The sequence below is a fragment of the Dermacentor variabilis genome, unplaced genomic scaffold (genome assembly GCF_050947875.1).
Source record: "Dermacentor variabilis isolate Ectoservices unplaced genomic scaffold, ASM5094787v1 scaffold_13, whole genome shotgun sequence".
NCBI classification, from domain to species: Eukaryota; Metazoa; Arthropoda; class Arachnida; order Ixodida; family Ixodidae; genus Dermacentor; species Dermacentor variabilis.
Window position 1 is genome coordinate 41,154,021 of NW_027460291.1, and position 19,760 is coordinate 41,173,780.

At 42.3% G+C, this 19,760-nt stretch overlaps 2 non-coding genes across 2 annotated transcripts; both read right to left on the bottom strand.

The window, feature by feature from the left end:
- Nucleotides 1–8,940: 8,940 nt before the first annotated feature.
- On the bottom strand, nucleotides 8,941–9,015 carry TRNAR-UCU (transfer RNA arginine (anticodon UCU)). The gene has a single exon. It is a non-coding gene; the product is annotated as a tRNA-Arg (tRNA).
- Nucleotides 9,016–19,431: 10,416 nt separating this feature from the next.
- TRNAR-UCU (transfer RNA arginine (anticodon UCU)) lies at nucleotides 19,432–19,506 on the bottom strand. Its single transcript has one exon. It is a non-coding gene; the product is annotated as a tRNA-Arg (tRNA).
- Nucleotides 19,507–19,760: the final 254 nt, after the last annotated feature.

Consider the following 19,760-nt stretch of genomic DNA (forward strand, 5'->3'; position numbering starts at 1 on the left):
TAGTGGCCACTCATTAGCTGAAGAAAGAATTTTAATCGGGAAGCACGATTCGTTCTCTAATCGAAGAGAAGGCACAACGTTTAAGGAGAACTGTTATACAAATTGGACCATAAGAATTGTAGATAAATCGGAAAGCTTTCATTTGAATTCTTTCTAATTTTTCTATATTTATTTTTGTGTAGGGGTCCCGAATGATCATTGCATATTTTAAAGTAGGACGAACTATTGTATGATACGCTTTCAGCAGGGGAGATTGTGAGATATGTGTATGGCCGAGATATGTATAGTGAGATACCTCAGAAATATAAGTGTTCCGGGGAAAATAGTAAAAGAGAAGGGGCTTTTCCGTTCGTGTTATTATCACACAGACGGTCTTTTCATAGTTAACAGACATTTACCATTGATGGCATCTTCGAATTATTTTGCCAAAGTCGCTATTTAGCATGACTTGATCTTCCGGTAAGGCAATTTCATCGTATAGTGTGCAGTCACCCATGTAAACTTTAATTTTGCCAGATACATTACTGCCAATATCATTTATATAAAGCAAGAATAACAGAGGACCCAGCACGGATCCCTGGGGAACGCCACAAGCGACAGGTAATAAGTTGGAGGAAGTGTCGTTTATCCTAACTTATGGGGAGCTGTTGGTTGGGCATGCTTGTATTCATTTTAGTAGCTTATTTTTGTGAGTAAAAAACTTAATTTGTAAGGTAATTAGCAGTGGGTTACATTGTCGAATGCTTTACTTAAATCCATGAACATAGCGTCGCTTTCTTTTGTACTATTTATTGTTTTGCAAAATCTTGAATATATTCTAATAATTGAGTGTCTGTGGTAAAGCCCTGCAGAAATTCATGTTGAGCGTTCGTCAAGACGCAATGCTCATCAAAAAAAAAAAACGATTACATGCTTATAGATTAGGTGTTCGAAAATATTGTATGTTGTCCAAGTCAGAGAAATTGGTCGATATTTTTTATGCAATTCTTGTTTCCTTATTTATGTAAGAGTTTTATTAGTGCTGTTTTCGAGTCATCCGGAAGCGTGCCATCCTGAAGCGATTTACTAAACAATATTTTCAAGGATATCGCTTGGCCAAGCGTTTTAAGAAGGCATTTGGCATACCACCTGAACAGGGGTTTTCTTTTTGGCAATTTTTAACAGCAAGTGACATATACCATGCTCAGAAATAACAATCAGGAATTGAAGGCCCATCCATGTAAAAACAAGGCACACAACCTTCATCCTTTGTGAATAGAAAACTAAAATGATTGTTAAATGAAGCACATACAACCTGCTCATCGTGGACCTATTACCGCCTATTATGGACATATCGGAAAGGGAAGAAGAATGAGTCATCGTCCTCCAGAAACTCCATGGAGACGTTTTCATAAAACTAGGAAGATGTCCATTAAAGCAATTCCGTTTGTCATTTATTATCACTTCTTTTAAATTATTTGACGCTTCCTCAATGACCCTTTCATTATTTGTTCAAGTTTTCAGGTTTGCGCAAGTTTGAATCCGCTTAAGCTTGGGTTGCTTGAGCAAGGCCTCGCGAGAGTTCCAGGGATTCCGACCTGCCACAATCTTCACAACCTTTAGAACAAACTGTGGCAGACAGTTGAATATAATGCCTTTAAATAAAAGCAACACATCGTACATGCTGGCAGTGTTTTATTTAATGTTATCCAGATGAAATGCTCGCGTATCAATTACAGACGCGTCATCTGCAGGCGAAAAATTCGGGTAACACTGAATCTTATCATTTTTACTGCGAGGGGAACATTCCAACGACAATACTACTGCTTGTTGAACTTAAATGCCGTCTGTGACCATACATGAGACGTCATCTTGTATATTTGCACCTACAATAAATGGACAGATAACTGCATAGGAATCTTTGTCGCTTCTAGTGAAATGCTTACCTACCTGTAATCCACCAAAAACTTTAGCAATATCAATGATTTCACGACGAATATTTGTGGTGGAGCGTTACAGGAATGTGCTCCAGTCGACATTCGGCAGGTTACTATCACGGGTTAACATTGCTTTATCCATCTGCTTTTTTTAGTGAGGGTACATGTACCTAACCGACGAGTTAGGGGCCTGTATACGGCACCAAGAATGTATTTGACATTGTTAATACAAAAGTTGCAGAAAAAGCGTTTTACTCCCGAAGTGTCGGGCATTCTTAACATTTGAAGGGCATGTTTAAAAAGAATGGCTACGCCTCCTCCTTTGCGCAATATTTAGTCTTTGCCCAATATTCTGTAGTTTATCGGGACAAATTGGCTATCATACATATCATAATATAACCAGGTTTCAGTCAACACTGAAATATCGGGGTCCAGCGAGCGAAGGATAACTTCAAGCTGTTCGACTTTGTTGACAACGCTGCAGCAGTTAAGGATTAAGATGGTGAATGGCGATTGGCAACGGTTATCACATTCTTTGCTCCATCGTTTCAGCTTACAGCATTTGCGTTTTCCAGATAACACTGACAAACATTTCACCATCTATGCTGCATTTATAGAAAACTATTTTAACTTTGGAGCCTTCATCACATCCTTCTTGTGAGCATTGCCATAATTTTTTTCTTATCTCACGAACTTTGAAAGAAATGTCCTCTGTTATGTAAAGTGTTCTCCCAGCTTTCTTGTGCTCTTTCAGCATTGAACTTTTGTCGCGATAGTCCGAGAACCTTAAGAGCACGGGGCGTGCTTTTATTTTTCTTTCCTAGCCGTTGACATCTTTCCATATTATTGATAGTAAGTCCATGTGTTTCCTTGAAAACACCTTTTCTTGATCACATTCAAGAGACTGTCGTTTATTCCCCCGCCTTCTCAATTTGGGCCGTACACGATCTCATCGTTTCTTCTACCTCTGTTTACTATTTCATCTGCCTTACATACCAAAACGGAGACGTATATTCCAAATCGGTTGCTGCTTTCTTGAGATTAGTTACATCACTTTGCAATAACATTAAAGTACTCGGTTGAGTTTCGAAGATGAGCATGCGCTCTTTTAAATAAGCGATATCTGTTTCAAATGTACTCCGTTTAGACAGTACATAATTGATACAGGCACTTATGTTACTTTGGACAGATAAAAGCTGCGACAACCCCTACTCAATAACGGCACATGCCAGAAGATTCGTTTTGAAAGGTTACAAAGCCGTCACACCACTGCTTACAGTCTATAGTCTACTACGCAAATAACTCTCTTGGCAACAAAGCATCAGCAGGAATCGATTATCGGATCGGATACAGAACTAGTCGTTCACGTAATGTACCTGTGCAAGCAAGAAGAAGCGTTCGAGCAACATGCTGAAGCTGCTGCTGCTGCTGCATTGCCCACTGCCGCGGCGCTGGAACGACGGAGCTTTAATACTGTTGCCGCGCTAGGAGTTGCTTTAATAGTTGCCGGGCTAGGAGCATCCACGGGAGTGCGCAGAATCATCAGAGAAGGAAGAACGTGCGCAGGAAATTCACGCCCACCACACGCCTGGACCATAGGGCTGAACCATGAAGAATTGACGGTAATCACCACATGTTCGAGCGGTGCAGGGCACGCCATGCGCCTGTGACGAACGGCATGGCCAGCCGAGAAATCCAGAAGCTGTGCAAACAAGAAGAAGCGTTTAGGTAATATGTTCAAGCTGCTGCTGCTGCATTGCCCCCTCCACTGTAGAGGGTCTGTAGAAACAGTCGCTTAGGTGTTTGTTTCTTTTTGTCTACTTCGGCTCTATAGATATCCCATGGACGAATGTCGATACAGTCTATATTTTTGGCAATTCTGTGTTCGTAGACTGTAGGCTTAAGTCGATAAGCTTTCTTTTTCTTTTTACCTACTCCCGCTTTATGGATCGCATATAGCCAAAGTTCATAAGCAGTTTGTTCTATTTGTCCGCTTCTGCTCTATAGACTACTTATTGCAGTTTACAATAGGTAGTCAGGCACAGGAAGTGGTAAGGGAATACATCTACGTAGGACAGGTAGTGACTGCGGATCCGGATCATGAGACTGAAATAATCAGAAGAGTAAGAATGGGCTGGGGTGCGTTTGGCAGGCATTCTCAGATCTTGAACACCAGGTTGCCATTATCCCTCAAGAGAAAAGTTTATAAGAGCTGTGTCTTACCAGTACTCACGTACGGGGCAGCAACCTGGATGCTTACGAAAAGGGTTCTACTTAAATTGAGGGCGACGCAACGAGCTATGGAAAGAAGAATGATAGGTTTAACGTTAAGGGATAAGAAAAGAGCAGATAGGGTGAGGGAACAAACGCGAGTTAATGATATCTTAGTTGAAATCAAGAAAAAGAAATGGGGGCATGGGCAGGACACGTAATGAGGAGGGAAGATAACCGATGGTCATGAAGAGTTACGGAATGGATCCCAAGGGAAGGGAATCGTAGCAGAGAGGGGCAGAAAGTTAGGTGGGCGGATAAAATGAAGTTTGCAGGGACAACATGGCCACAATTAGTACATGACCGGGGTAGTTGGAGAAGTATGGGAGAGGCCTTTGCCCTGCAGTGGGCATAACTAGGATGATGATGATGATGATGATGATGATGCTCTATAGACTCCCTTAGGGCAAATGTTGAAGCAGTATTTAGTTATTGTTTCCAATGTATTCTATGTAGACTGTCTCGAATATTTTTCACTCCTCCAAGCTTATAAATTGTCTATAGACGAACGTTGATAAGCTGTTTGTTCTATTTGTCCGGTACTGCTCTATAGACTCCCTATGTACAAATGTTGACACCGTCTTTATTGTTTCCATTATTTGTCTACAGACTGTCTGGAATATTTTTCACTTCTCCAAGCTTATAAATTGTCTATAGACGAACGTTCATAAGCTTTCCATTTCTGTCTACTCCCATTCTAAAGCCAGCCTAGCGAAAAAATTGTTGTCATCCTTTTTCCTTTTGTATGCCTCCGCCCCACTGATTACCTGAAGAAAAAATTCGATGCAGTTTCGGTTTTTCCTTATTATTTCTTAGTCTATAGAGCGTCTATGGACAAGAGTCGATAAGGTGTATATTTTTTGTCCATCCCGAGTCTATACCTTGTTCGCGTGCACACACACACACGCACACAGACATATATATATATATATATATATATATATAGCACAGAGAAATGAACTCGACGTACGTGAAAACACGGTACATCAGCCGAGCAGTTTGACACTAAGAAAGAACATGTTTTCACTTAGGTGCTGTTTATTCTCTTGTGCTGCACCAACGCAGCCAACGTGCTTTGTTCGCCGCCACCGCCACACACCACATACATGGTGTGTCAGCGAAGACTTTCGAATATGTTTAAAAGCTGCCTGTTGCAGATATCACAATCCTAGTTCATGAGCTGGTCTACTCGAAGCGGCGGACAATACTTGCGCAAAAAATTGAGATTCAAGATCGACTAACGAATAAGAAATTACGTATTAAGTTTTTATGTATTTACATTATGGCACATATTGCAATTTGCAAATTCCAGCCGTGGAGCTCCTAAGGCTAGGCTAAATATCTGATTGCCCATATTGCAATTTACAAATGCAAACAGTAGATTTCGCAAGGCGGAACCACTTGGAACGAATTTTCAAGCTGACACAAGTTTCGATATATAAACTCCCGCACTTTACGTAGGACTACCATTTAATTGTTAACAAAACGTCATTACATGCACTCAAGCACAGGGGTAACTGGAACGCCAATGCATTTTTTCGCAAAGTTCGGGAATTTACATTTCGAAACTGGTGTCATCCTGAGAATGCGTTCCAAGTGGATCCGCCTTGCGAAACCCACTGCTTGAATTTGTAAATTGCAATATGGGCCATAAGATAGTTAGCTAAAAAGTTTAGTACCGGATTCTTGTTAATTAGTCGATTTTGTGTTTCAGATTTTAGTGCAAGTGGTATCCGCCCCTGCGAGTAGACCAGCTCGTCAACAAGAACAGACCTTTACAAAATAAAAAGAATTTCAAAGTATTCCATGAAACACACTGCATGTATATATATTGCCACGGGACTGCCGCTCGAGCACGTACATTGCGCCTATTCGCGAGCTTGTTTTACGCCCAGAAAAACACTTTTATGTAGCACATTTTGAGCCACAAAGAGCGGGAGTCTCTCGCATTGCTCTATAATTTTCTCCTTGTGACTTTTCAATTAAGACAAATGACCTAATTAGGGGAAAGCAAGAAATAAACTGAGTGCTTGAAACCGACGGCAAACATTACCTTTGTTCTCTCCAGCTACGTAGCGTCTGTATATTTTAATGTTCGGCTCAATTTAGGTGAAGCACCCTGCATACTGCTTTGCAATTCGAATTATTCTCCACGGTTTCCTATATCACCACCGATGAAGGCCATAGAGCGGCACGTCACCAAAGGTTTTACTCAACATGAGCGAACATCCCATATACCAACGGTGGTAAGGCGTGAGATGAACAAGAAGATAGCCGATAGTGTAAAAGTCCTATTGCTTTAGGTTTACATGCCGTCTATAGATTCACTACAGACAAAAGTCGTTCATCGGCGGCACAACCCGTGTACGCTGTAGACAAGCGCACATACCGGTGGATAATACGGAGATACGGTAAATATTAGCCACTGGAGTTGTATACTGGTGAGATTGCTTTTGAGCCTATGCGTAGATTTTAGCATACACATTGTGCATATCTCCGCATTTATTGATCATATGACATGAGCCACGTAGTCGCTCTCGGCAATCCCAAGACAGTCTTCACAGTTGTCAAAGCATGACCATTGCGGCAGTAGAATAAAGAAAACAAAACGCCGATCCAATCCTTCTAACGCATGTTATGAACACCAATTCTAGCTACAAGCGAATTGGAAACAGGCATCAAGCTAACAGCACAGAGACTCGTAATGTTTGTAGCTGACAACACAGACTTTGTGAGTGTGCGATGAACCGATGTCGCACATGTCCTGTGCGCCTTGTGTGTCTTCCGATACTCAGATACTTTTCACGTTGCCCTCATATCTCTGCTGCGTCAGCAATATCGGGTGGTTTTTCGTAGACTGATATCCGGCTAAATAATGTCATCAGTTTCTCACTCATTTAATTAAGTGCCAAATCATCTGAACCCACCCAGTGCTTCGCAGGAGGTATTCCTGTGGGCCGAGCATAAGCGTACGCAATTACTGTATAGGTTTATTTGAGCTATGATTGGAACAGAAAACTTGCACCAACATGTGTGCAGGTATCCCACTTGGCAGTACGCTGGAAGATATGCCAGAAATGCATTGTATTACTCATCGTCGTTGGCAATGACGCAAGCCACTGACGGGCCTTGTAACGGCTTTGGGAAACACTGAACTCATCAAAGTGTGCGTTTCATTTCCATACGATAGCCCACAGCGTTTGTAATACAACGCAGCAATGCCTTTCCTTTATCCATGAAAAATAAACAGAAAAAATGGAAAAGAAAAGCAACCCATTTCGCGCTCATGGCGCGCAGAGAGAGAGAGAGCCCCTGTAATGAAAAGGAAAAGGGCACTCGGACTTTTCGGAAAATGGCACTCGCACCCTCGTCACCCTGGGTGGCAGCTTGCGAGATTTTAGTGCCACGCAACGGCGGCGCGCCATGTTTCCACGTCATTTTCAATTCTCAACGGCAGCGCCAGGCACGTAACGCTTGTTTCTGCGGTGTGCGGTGTCTCCCCCTACCTTGGTGTCTGTCACACGTCAACTACACGACAACTACACTGAACGTTAAGTTTTAGCAAGGATGTTTTCCGTCAATAGCTCATGATTAGGTGAGCGCGTTTCGTAGAGCGAACCGGCTGCATGTAGTGTAGGCGACTCGGGCATAGTCTAGATTTGTCGTTTACATGATTTGATAACGCGCTCTCTTTATCGCTTCCACTATAGGGAATGTTTTACGGGAAGCGATCAATCAGGACTGTTGATTTTAGCGTCATAGTTGATGTAGGTAACAATGAAAATGCACCATGATTTACGTTGATACTGAGCAGCCATAAAGAGGACTATTGGTGTTGAGCAGCCAGTGTGGGTAATCACCGTCTAGTATTGCAACTAGTCCACCGCCGGTGAATATTTTGTTTGAAGAGTTGCTTAAACACGCCAAAATGCCGGGGAAGAAAATGTCACAAAACTACAAAAGGCTAACAAAAAAGCATTTACGAACAGCGCATTCGTCTGCAGCCTAATTATATAGTGAGGTGAATTTCAGGGCTTTTTCTTTGCAAATAACTTCCACAGCGCATTTCCGACAGGCCTCATCTCGTTTCTTTTCGGGGTGCACATCGAACATGTATTCAGAAAAAAATGAGAATGAAAAAAAGCTATGCCTGCGCTGTGTTTCGCAACTCTCTTTTCGCTTTCAGAGAAATGTTTCAGAAAAGTAGCGATGTTCAAATTATTATTTCCCTAGTTTTTATACACCCAAATTAAACACGCAATTCATCGCCAATCTTCAGCTTTGGATATGGGCTACAAAAACGCAGGTCTACGACGACGACAACAAGAATCGGCGAACAAGATGAGTGGTTCTGAGATTGCAAGAAGCGGGAATCGTCATGTATGTTTGAGGTGAACAAAGCTAGCTCCCCGAAGGCGAACTACATAGAAGTTTCTTTACGAGACAGTTCAATCATTGACTCTGTTGTCTCATAAAAATGCGAATGCTGCTTACTTTATCCCTCTCAACAATATGCATGGCGACGCAGATGACAAAAATTCAGTACAAAAATAAGCTTTAAAATGTGAGACTTCCAGTACAAAGGACACATAAGAACCGAAGGAGCCATGTAGAAGGCTTCATCAACATTTCGGCTGTAGCAAAAGTAAGAGACGGCATCTGCTCTTATTTGTGCTTTGCGCACTAAAAATTTTAAGTGGCGCAGATGACGATTAAAGATGAAAAAAAACGAGAAGCCCGAACGCAAAATAAGTGCAACGCCGGCGGGACTCGAACCCGCAATCCTCGGTTTAGAATACCGATGCCTTGTCCATTGGGCTACGGCGGCTCTCACGCTGAGCCTGCAGCACTTAGTTGGCCAATCCTGGCCAGAGCGTCGCCGCCCCTCGGCGCAACCGCGTGAACGTGCTCGTGCCACTGCTGCCTCCTTCGTCGTCTTCTTCCGCAGCTGATTCCGATGCGGCTCGTCATGGCACCGTTCCCATACTGCCCCTCCCTCTGCGAAGGCGCTGACGGCGCTGGCCCACTGTCACTTGGTGAGGTGATTTCGGTCTCAAGTTCTTTGTCTCAGCATATCGCGAATCGAAAACTCGTATACTGCTGAGCTCAAATTTCGCATTAGAGAATATCGTAATCGTCGTACATAATTACAGCGAATCTGGTAAACTCTAATTCGTCTGCATTTTCTGTGTCCGCATCCGGCAGCAAAAATGTTGGCCGATCGCGGCGGCGGTGTAGGGCCGGGAGCAATGCTTCGTGCCCCCTTAAGGCAGAATCTTTAATTAGTCAGCTAAGTAAAACGAACCGTACATGCATAATTTGAAATCAAGCACACAACAAATCAAACAGCGAACGTTTCAATAAAGAACAAGTATACAAACATCATCCGAACCACTTAATTGAGTATAAGGCACTCCTGACAACAATACCAAGCACGTAGAGCCCCCCGCATACGTTTCCCGGTAAAGATTACTGTTTCGCAAGCTACCACGCAGACGGCAGCTTTCGACGTGTGGAGGGACGTCCCCAGCCTTTCGCATAAAAGAAGCAGCCTATCAACTGATTTCAATGTTGTTGCAGCACTATAGAAGGGGCCGGCGTGCCGTAAAAAAATCCTTACTCCCGTTACTACCATCCCTTAAAAAAAAGAGTTCTCTCTATAGAAATCAACACACTTCTTATAGACGACTCTGCCTTTCTATAGATTTGTTCTTCTATTAACACAAAGTCTAGAGTCTCTCTATAGACGACTCTGCCTTTCTATAGATTTGTTCTTCTGTTGATACATAGTCTAGAGTCTGTCTATAGACGCGAGTCGATAGGTTTCTATTTCTTTTTGCCTCCTCCCATCTTATTTATTTCTTCAGACAATTTATTCACAGATACTGGGATCTTTTACAAGATCTTAGCAGGGTGGGAAAATGCAAGTACATTCATACAAACATACTATTCAAGCAATGATGCCGATGCTTCAATTCAACATGCAAAAAGGACAGATTGCATGAAAAAAGGAACAAAGAAAAGATGTGCGATTGAGCCAAGAATGTTTGTGCGCCTGAAAACTGGATAAAGAATTTAGTGTAATGACTTCATCAGGACGTTTATTTCAATCAACTATTGTTCTTGTAAGATAAGAACATTTGAAGCAATTGCTATGCAGTGTTAATGGGTTTCCTGTTCGAGACTGTTTATGACGAGTAGCTTAACCAGTTAAGGGTGTTAAGATGTGCGAGGTATCAGTATAATAGTGGCCACTCATTAGCTGAAGAAAGAATTTTAATCGGGAAGCACGATTCGTTCTCTAATCGAAGAGAAGGCACAACGTTTAAGGAGAACTGTTATACAAATTGGACCATAAGAATTGTAGATAAATCGGAAAGCTTTCATTTGAATTCTTTCTAATTTTTCTATATTTATTTTTGTGTAGGGGTCCCGAATGATCATTGCATATTTTAAAGTAGGACGAACTATTGTATGATACGCTTTCAGCAGGGGAGATTGTGAGATATGTGTATGGCCGAGATATGTATAGTGAGATACCTCAGAAATATAAGTGTTCCGGGGAAAATAGTAAAAGAGAAGGGGCTTTTCCGTTCGTGTTATTATCACACAGACGGTCTTTTCATAGTTAACAGACATTTACCATTGATGGCATCTTCGAATTATTTTGCCAAAGTCGCTATTTAGCATGACTTGATCTTCCGGTAAGGCAATTTCATCGTATAGTGTGCAGTCACCCATGTAAACTTTAATTTTGCCAGATACATTACTGCCAATATCATTTATATAAAGCAAGAATAACAGAGGACCCAGCACGGATCCCTGGGGAACGCCACAAGCGACAGGTAATAAGTTGGAGGAAGTGTCGTTTATCCTAACTTATGGGGAGCTGTTGGTTGGGCATGCTTGTATTCATTTTAGTAGCTTATTTTTGTGAGTAAAAAACTTAATTTGTAAGGTAATTAGCAGTGGGTTACATTGTCGAATGCTTTACTTAAATCCATGAACATAGCGTCGCTTTCTTTTGTACTATTTATTGTTTTGCAAAATCTTGAATATATTCTAATAATTGAGTGTCTGTGGTAAAGCCCTGCAGAAATTCATGTTGAGCGTTCGTCAAGACGCAATGCTCATCAAAAAAAAAACGATTACATGCTTATAGATTAGGTGTTCGAAAATATTGTATGTTGTCCAAGTCAGAGAAATTGGTCGATATTTTTTATGCAATTCTTGTTTCCTTATTTATGTAAGAGTTTTATTAGTGCTGTTTTCGAGTCATCCGGAAGCGTGCCATCCTGAAGCGATTTACTAAACAATATTTTCAAGGATATCGCTTGGCCAAGCGTTTTAAGAAGGCATTTGGCATACCACCTGAACAGGGGTTTTCTTTTTGGCAATTTTTAACAGCAAGTGACATATACCATGCTCAGAAATAACAATCAGGAATTGAAGGCCCATCCATGTAAAAACAAGGCACACAACCTTCATCCTTTGTGAATAGAAAACTAAAATGATTGTTAAATGCAGCACATACAACCTGCTCATCGTGGACCTTATTACCGCCTATTATGGACATATCGGAAAGGGAAGAAGAATGAGTCATCGTCCTCCAGAAACTCCATGGAGACGTTTTCATAAAACTAGGAAGATGTCCATTAAAGCAATTCCGTTTGTCATTTATTATCACTTCTTTTAAATTATTTGACGCTTCCTCAATGACCCTTCCATTATTTGTTCAAGTTTTCAGGTTTGCGCAAGTTTGAATCCGCTTAAGCTTGGGTTGCTTGAGCAAGGCCTCGCGAGAGTTCCAGGGATTCCGACCTGCCACAATCTTCACAACCTTTAGAACAAACTGTGGCAGACAGTTGAATATAATGCCTTTAAATAAAAGCAACACATCGTACATGCTGGCAGTGTTTTATTTAATGTTATCCAGATGAAATGCTCGCGTATCAATTACAGACGCGTCATCTGCAGGCGAAAAATTCGGGTAACACTGAATCTTATCATTTTTACTGCGAGGGGAACATTCCAACGACAATACTACTGCTTGTTGAACTTAAATGCCGTCTGTGACCATACATGAGACGTCATCTTGTATATTTGCACCTACAATAAATGGACAGATAACTGCATAGGAATCTTTGTCGCTTCTAGTGAAATGCTTACCTACCTGTAATCCACCAAAAACTTTAGCAATATCAATGATTTCACGACGAATATTTGTGGTGGAGCGTTACAGGAATGTGCTCCAGTCGACATTCGGCAGGTTACTATCACGGGTTAACATTGCTTTATCCATCTGCTTTTTTTAGTGAGGGTACATGTACCTAACCGACGAGTTAGGGGCCTGTATACGGCACCAAGAATGTATTTGACATTGTTAATACAAAAGTTGCAGAAAAAGCGTTTTACTCCCGAAGTGTCGGGCATTCTTAACATTTGAAGGGCATGTTTAAAAAGAATGGCTACGCCTCCTCCTTTGCGCAATATTTAGTCTTTGCCCAATATTCTGTAGTTTATCGGGACAAATTGGCTATCATACATATCATAATATAACCAGGTTTCAGTCAACACTGAAATATCGGGGTCCAGCGAGCGAAGGATAACTTCAAGCTGTTCGACTTTGTTGACAACGCTGCAGCAGTTAAGGATTAAGATGGTGAATGGCGATTGGCAACGGTTATCACATTCTTTGCTCCATCGTTTCAGCTTACAGCATTTGCGTTTTCCAGATAACACTGACAAACATTTCACCATCTATGCTGCATTTATAGAAAACTATTTTAACTTTGGAGCCTTCATCACATCCTTCTTGTGAGCATTGCCATAATTTTTCTCTTATCTCACGAACTTTGAAAGAAATGTCCTCTGTTATGTAAAGTGTTCTCCCAGCTTTCTTGTGCTCTTTCAGCATTGAACTTTTGTCGCGATAGTCCGAGAACCTTAAGAGCACGGGGCGTGCTTTTATTTTTCTTTCCTAGCCGTTGACATCTTTCCATATTATTGATAGTAAGTCCATGTGTTTCCTTGAAAACACCTTTTCTTGATCACATTCAAGAGACTGTCGTTTATTCCCCCGCCTTCTCAATTTGGGCCGTACACGATCTCATCGTTTCTTCTACCTCTGTTTACTATTTCATCTGCCTTACATACCAAAACGGAGACGTATATTCCAAATCGGTTGCTGCTTTCTTGAGATTAGTTACATCACTTTGCAATAACATTAAAGTACTCGGTTGAGTTTCGAAGATGAGCATGCGCTCTTTTAATTAAGCGATATCTGTTTCAAATGTACTCCGTTTAGACAGTACATAATTGATACAGGCACTTATGTTACTTTGGACAGATAAAAGCTGCGACAACCCCTACTCAATAACGGCACATGCCAGAAGATTCGTTTTGAAAGGTTACAAAGCCGTCACACCACTGCTTACAGTCTATAGTCTACTACGCAAATAACTCTCTTGGCAACTAAGCATCAGCAGGAATCGATTATCGGATCGGATACAGAACTAGTCGTTCACGTAATGTACCTGTGCAAGCAAGAAGAAGCGTTCGAGCAACATGCTGAAGCTGCTGCTGCTGCTGCATTGCCCACTGCCGCGGCGCTGGAACGACGGAGCTTTAATACTGTTGCCGCGCTAGGAGTTGCTTTAATAGTTGCCGGGCTAGGAGCATCCACGGGAGTGCGCAGAATCATCAGAGAAGGAAGAACGTGCGCAGGAAATTCACGCCCACCACACGCCTGGACCATAGGGCTGAACCATGAAGAATTGACGGTAATCACCACATGTTCGAGCGGTGCAGGGCACGCCATGCGCCTGTGACGAACGGCATGGCCAGCCGAGAAATCCAGAAGCTGTGCAAACAAGAAGAAGCGTTTAGGTAATATGTTCAAGCTGCTGCTGCTGCATTGCCCCCTCCACTGTAGAGGGTCTGTAGAAACAGTCGCTTAGGTGTTTGTTTCTTTTTGTCTACTTCGGCTCTATAGATATCCCATGGACGAATGTCGATACAGTCTATATTTTTGGCAATTCTGTGTTCGTAGACTGTAGGCTTAAGTCGATAAGCTTTCTTTTTCTTTTTACCTACTCCCGCTTTATGGATCGCATATAGCCAAAGTTCATAAGCAGTTTGTTCTATTTGTCCGCTTCTGCTCTATAGACTACTTATTGCAGTTTACAATAGGTAGTCAGGCACAGGAAGTGGTAAGGGAATACATCTACGTAGGACAGGTAGTGACTGCGGATCCGGATCATGAGACTGAAATAATCAGAAGAGTAAGAATGGGCTGGGGTGCGTTTGGCAGGCATTCTCAGATCTTGAACACCAGGTTGCCATTATCCCTCAAGAGAAAAGTTTATAAGAGCTGTGTCTTACCAGTACTCACGTACGGGGCAGCAACCTGGATGCTTACGAAAAGGGTTCTACTTAAATTGAGGGCGACGCAACGAGCTATGGAAAGAAGAATGATAGGTTTAACGTTAAGGGATAAGAAAAGAGCAGATAGGGTGAGGGAACAAACGCGAGTTAATGATATCTTAGTTGAAATCAAGAAAAAGAAATGGGGGCATGGGCAGGACACGTAATGAGGAGGGAAGATAACCGATGGTCATGAAGAGTTACGGAATGGATCCCAAGGGAAGGGAATCGTAGCAGAGAGGGGCAGAAAGTTAGGTGGGCGGATAAAATGAAGTTTGCAGGGACAACATGGCCACAATTAGTACATGACCGGGGTAGTTGGAGAAGTATGGGAGAGGCCTTTGCCCTGCAGTGGGCATAACTAGGATGATGATGATGATGATGCTCTATAGACTCCCTTAGGGCAAATGTTGAAGCAGTATTTAGTTATTGTTTCCAATGTTTCTATGTAGACTGTCTCGAATATTTTTCACTCCTCCAAGCTTATAAATTGTCTATAGACGAACGTTGATAAGCTGTTTGTTCTATTTGTCCGGTACTGCTCTATAGACTCCCTATGTACAAATGTTGACACCGTCTTTATTGTTTCCATTATTTGTCTACAGACTGTCTGGAATATTTTTCACTTCTCCAAGCTTATAAATTGTCTATAGGCGAACGTTCATAAGCTTTCCATTTCTGTCTACTCCCATTCTAAAGCCAGCCTAGCGAAAAAATTGTTGTCATCCTTTTTCCTTTTGTATGCCTCCGCCCCACTGATTACCTGAAGAAAAAATTCGATGCAGTTTCGGTTTTTCCTTATTGTTTCTTAGTCTATAGAGTGTCTATGGACAAGAGTCGATAAGGTGTATATTTTTTGTCCATCCCGAGTCTATACCTTGTTCGCGTGCACACACACACACGCACACAGACATATATATATATATATATATATATATATATATATATATATATATATATATATATATATATATATATATATATATATATATATATATATATATCAATATAGCACAGAGAAATGAACTCGACGTACGTGAAAACACGGTACATCAGCCGAGCAGTTTGACACTAAGAAAGAACATGTTTTCACTTAGGTGCTGTTTATTCTCTTGTGCTGCACCAACGCAGCCAACGTGCTTTGTTCGCCGCCGCCGCCACACACCACATACATGGTGTGTCAGCGAAGACTTTCGAATATGTTTAAAAGCTGCCTGTTGCAGATATCACAATCCTAGTTCATGAGCTGGTCTACTCGAAGCGGCGGACAATACTTGCGCAAAAAATTGAGATTCAAGATCGACTAACGAATAAGAAATTACGTATTAAGTTTTTATGTATTTACATTATGGCACATATTGCAATTTGCAAATTCCAGCCGTGGAGCTCCTAAGGCTAGACTAAATATCTGATTGCCCATATTGCAATTTACAAATGCAAACAGTAGATTTCGCAAGGCGGAACCACTTGGAACGAATTTTCAAGCTGACACAAGTTTCGATATATAAACTCCCGCACTTTACGTAGGACTACCATTTAATTGTTAACAAAACGTCATTACATGCACTCAAGCACAGGGGTAACTGGAACGCCAATGCATTTTTTCGCAAAGTTCGGGAATTTACATTTCGAAACTGGTGTCATCCTGAGAATGCGTTCCAAGTGGATCCGCCTTGCGAAATCCACTGCTTGAATTTGTAAATTGCAATATGGGCCATAAGATAGTTAGCTAAAAAGTTTAGTACCGGATTCTTGTTAATTAGTCGATTTTGTGTTTCAGATTTTAGTGCAAGTGGTATCCGCCCCTGCGAGTAGACCAGCTCGTCAACAAGAACAGACCTTTACAAAATAAAAAGAATTTCAAAGTATTCCATGAAACACACTGCATGTATATATATTGCCACGGGACTGCCGCTCGAGCACGTACATTGCGCCTATTCGCGAGCTTGTTTTACGCCCAGAAAAACACTTTTATGTAGCACATTTTGAGCCACAAAGAGCGGGAGTCTCTCGCATTGCTCTATAATTTTCTCCTTGTGACTTTTCAATTAAGACAAATGACCTAATTAGGGGAAAGCAAGAAATAAACTGAGTGCTTGAAACCGACGGCAAACATTACCTTTGTTCTCTCCAGCTACGTAGCGTCTGTATATTTTAATGTTCGGCTCAATTTAGGTGAAGCACCCTGCATACTGCTTTGCAATTCGAATTATTCTCCACGGTTTCCTATATCACCACCGATGAAGGCCATAGAGCGGCACGTCACCAAAGGTTTTACTCAACATGAGCGAACATCCCATATACCAACGGTGGTAAGGCGTGAGATGAACAAGAAGATAGCCGATAGTGTAAAAGTCCTATTGCTTTAGGTTTACATGCCGTCTATAGATTCACTACAGACAAAAGTCGTTCATCGGCGGCACAACCCGTGTACGCTGTAGACAAGCGCACATACCGGTGGATAATACGGAGATACGGTAGATATTAGCCACTGGAGTTGTATACTGGTGAGATTGCTTTTGAGCCTATGCGTAGATTTTAGCATACACATTGTGCATATCTCCGCATTTATTGATCATATGACATGAGCCACGTAGTCGCTCTCGGCAATCCCAAGACAGTCTTCACAGTTGTCAAAGCATGACCTTTGCGGCAGTAGAATAAAGAAAACAAAACGCCGATCCAATCCTTCTAACGCATGTTATGAACACCAATTCTAGCTACAAGCGAATTGGAAACAGGCATCAAGCTAACAGCACAGAGACTCGTAATGTTTGTAGCTGACAACACAGACTTTGTGAGTGTGCGATGAACCGATGTCGCACATGTCCTGTGCGCCTTGTGTGTCTTCCGATACTCAGATACTTTTCACGTTGCCCTCATATCTCTGCTGCGTCAGCAATATCGGGTGGTTTTTCGTAGACTGATATCCGGCTAAATAATGTCATCAGTTTCTCACTCATTTAATTAAGTGCCAAATCATCTGAACCCACCCAGTGCTTCGCAGGAGGTATTCCTGTGGGCCGAGCATAAGCGTACGCAATTACTGTATAGGTTTATTTGACCTATGATTGGAACAGAAAACTTGCACCAACATGTGTGCAGGTATCCCACTTGGCAGTACGCTGGAAGATATGCCAGAAATGCATTGTATTACTCATCGTCGTTGGCAATGACGCAAGCCACTGACGGGCCTTGTAACGGCTTTGGGAAACACTGAACTCATCAAAGTGTGCGTTTCATTTCCATACGATAGCCCACAGCGTTTGTAATACAACGCAGCAATGCCTTTCCTTTATCCACGAAAAATAAACAGAAAAAATGGAAAAGAAAAGCAACCCATTTCGCGCTCATGGCGCGCAGAGAGAGAGAGAGCCCCTGTAATGAAAAGGAAAAGGGCACTCGGACTTTTCGGAAAATGGCACTCGCACCCTCGTCGCCCTGGGTGGCAGCTTGCGGGATTTTAGTGGCAAGCAACGGCGGCGCGCCATGTTTCCACGTCATTTTCAATTCTCAACGGCAGCGCCAGGTGCGTAACGCTTGTTTCTGCGGTGTGCGGTGTCTCCCCCTACCTTGGTGTCTGTCACACGTCAACTACACGACAACTACACTGAACGTTAAGTTTTAGCAAGGATGTTTTCCGTCAATAGCTCATGATTAGGTGAGCGCGTTTCGTAGAGCGAACCGGCTGCATGTAGTGTAGGCGACTCGGGCATAGTCTAGATTTGTCGTTTACATGATTTGATAACGCGCTCTCTTTATCGCTTACACTATAGGGAATGTTTTACGGGAAGCGATCAATCAGGACTGTTGATTTTAGCGTCATAGTTGATGTAGGTAACAATGAAAATGCACCATGATTTACGTTGATACTGAGCAGCCATAAAGAGGACTATTGGTGTTGAGCAGCCAGTGTGGGTAATCACCGTCTAGTATTGCAACTAGTCCACCGCCGGTGAATATTTTGTTTGAAGAGTTGCTTAAACACGCCAAAATGCCGGGGAAAAAAATGTCACAAAACTACAAAAGGCTAACAAAAAAGCATTTACGAACAGCGCATTCGTCTGCAGCCTAATTATATAGTGAGGTGAATTTCAGGGCTTTTTCTTTGCAAATAACTTCCACAGCGCATTTCCGACAGGCCTCATCTCGTTTCTTTTCGGGGTGCACATCGAACATGTATTCAGAAAAAAATGAGAATGAAAAAAAGCTATGCCTGCGCTGTGTTTCGCAACTCTCTTTTCGCTTTCAGAGAAATGTTTCAGAAAAGTAGCGATGTTCAAATTATTATTTCCCTAGTTTTTATACACCCAAATTAAACACGCAATTCATCGCCAATCTTCAGCTTTGGATATGGGCTACAAAAACTCAGGTCTACGACGACGACAACAAGAATCGGCGAACAAGATGAGTGGTTCTGAGATTGCAAGAAGCGGGAATCGTCATGTATGTTTGAGGTGAACAAAGCTAGCTCCCCGAAGGCGAACTACATAGAAGTTTCTTTACGAGACAGTTCAATCATTGACTCTGTTGTCTCATAAAAATGCGAATGCTGCTTACTTTATCCCTCTCAACAATATGCATGGCGACGCAGATGATAAAAATTCAGTACAAAAATAAGCTTTAAAATGTGAGACTTCCAGTACAAAGGACACATAAGAACCGAAGGAGCCATGTAGAAGGCTTCATCAACATTTCGGCTGTAGCAAAAGTAAGAGACGGCATCTGCTCTTATTTGTGCTTTGCTTCACTAAAAAATTTAAGTGGCGCAGATGACGATTAAAGATGAAAAAAACGAGAAGCCCGAACGCAAAATAAGTGCAACGCCGGCGGGACTCGAACCCGCAATCCTCGGTTTAGAATACCGATGCCTTGTCCATTGGGCTACGGCGGCTCTCACGCTGAGCCTGCAGCACTTAGTTGGCCAATCCTGGCCAGAGCGTCGCCGCCCCTCGGCGCAACCGCGTGAACGTGCTCGTGCCACTGCTGCCTCCTTCGTCGTCTTCTTCCGCAGCTGATTCCGATGCGGCTCGTCATGGCACCGTTCCCATACTGCCCCTCCCTCTGCGAAGGCGCTGACGGCGCTGGCCCACTGTCACTTGGTGAGGTGATTTCGGTCTCAAGTTCTTTGTCTCAGCATATCGCGAA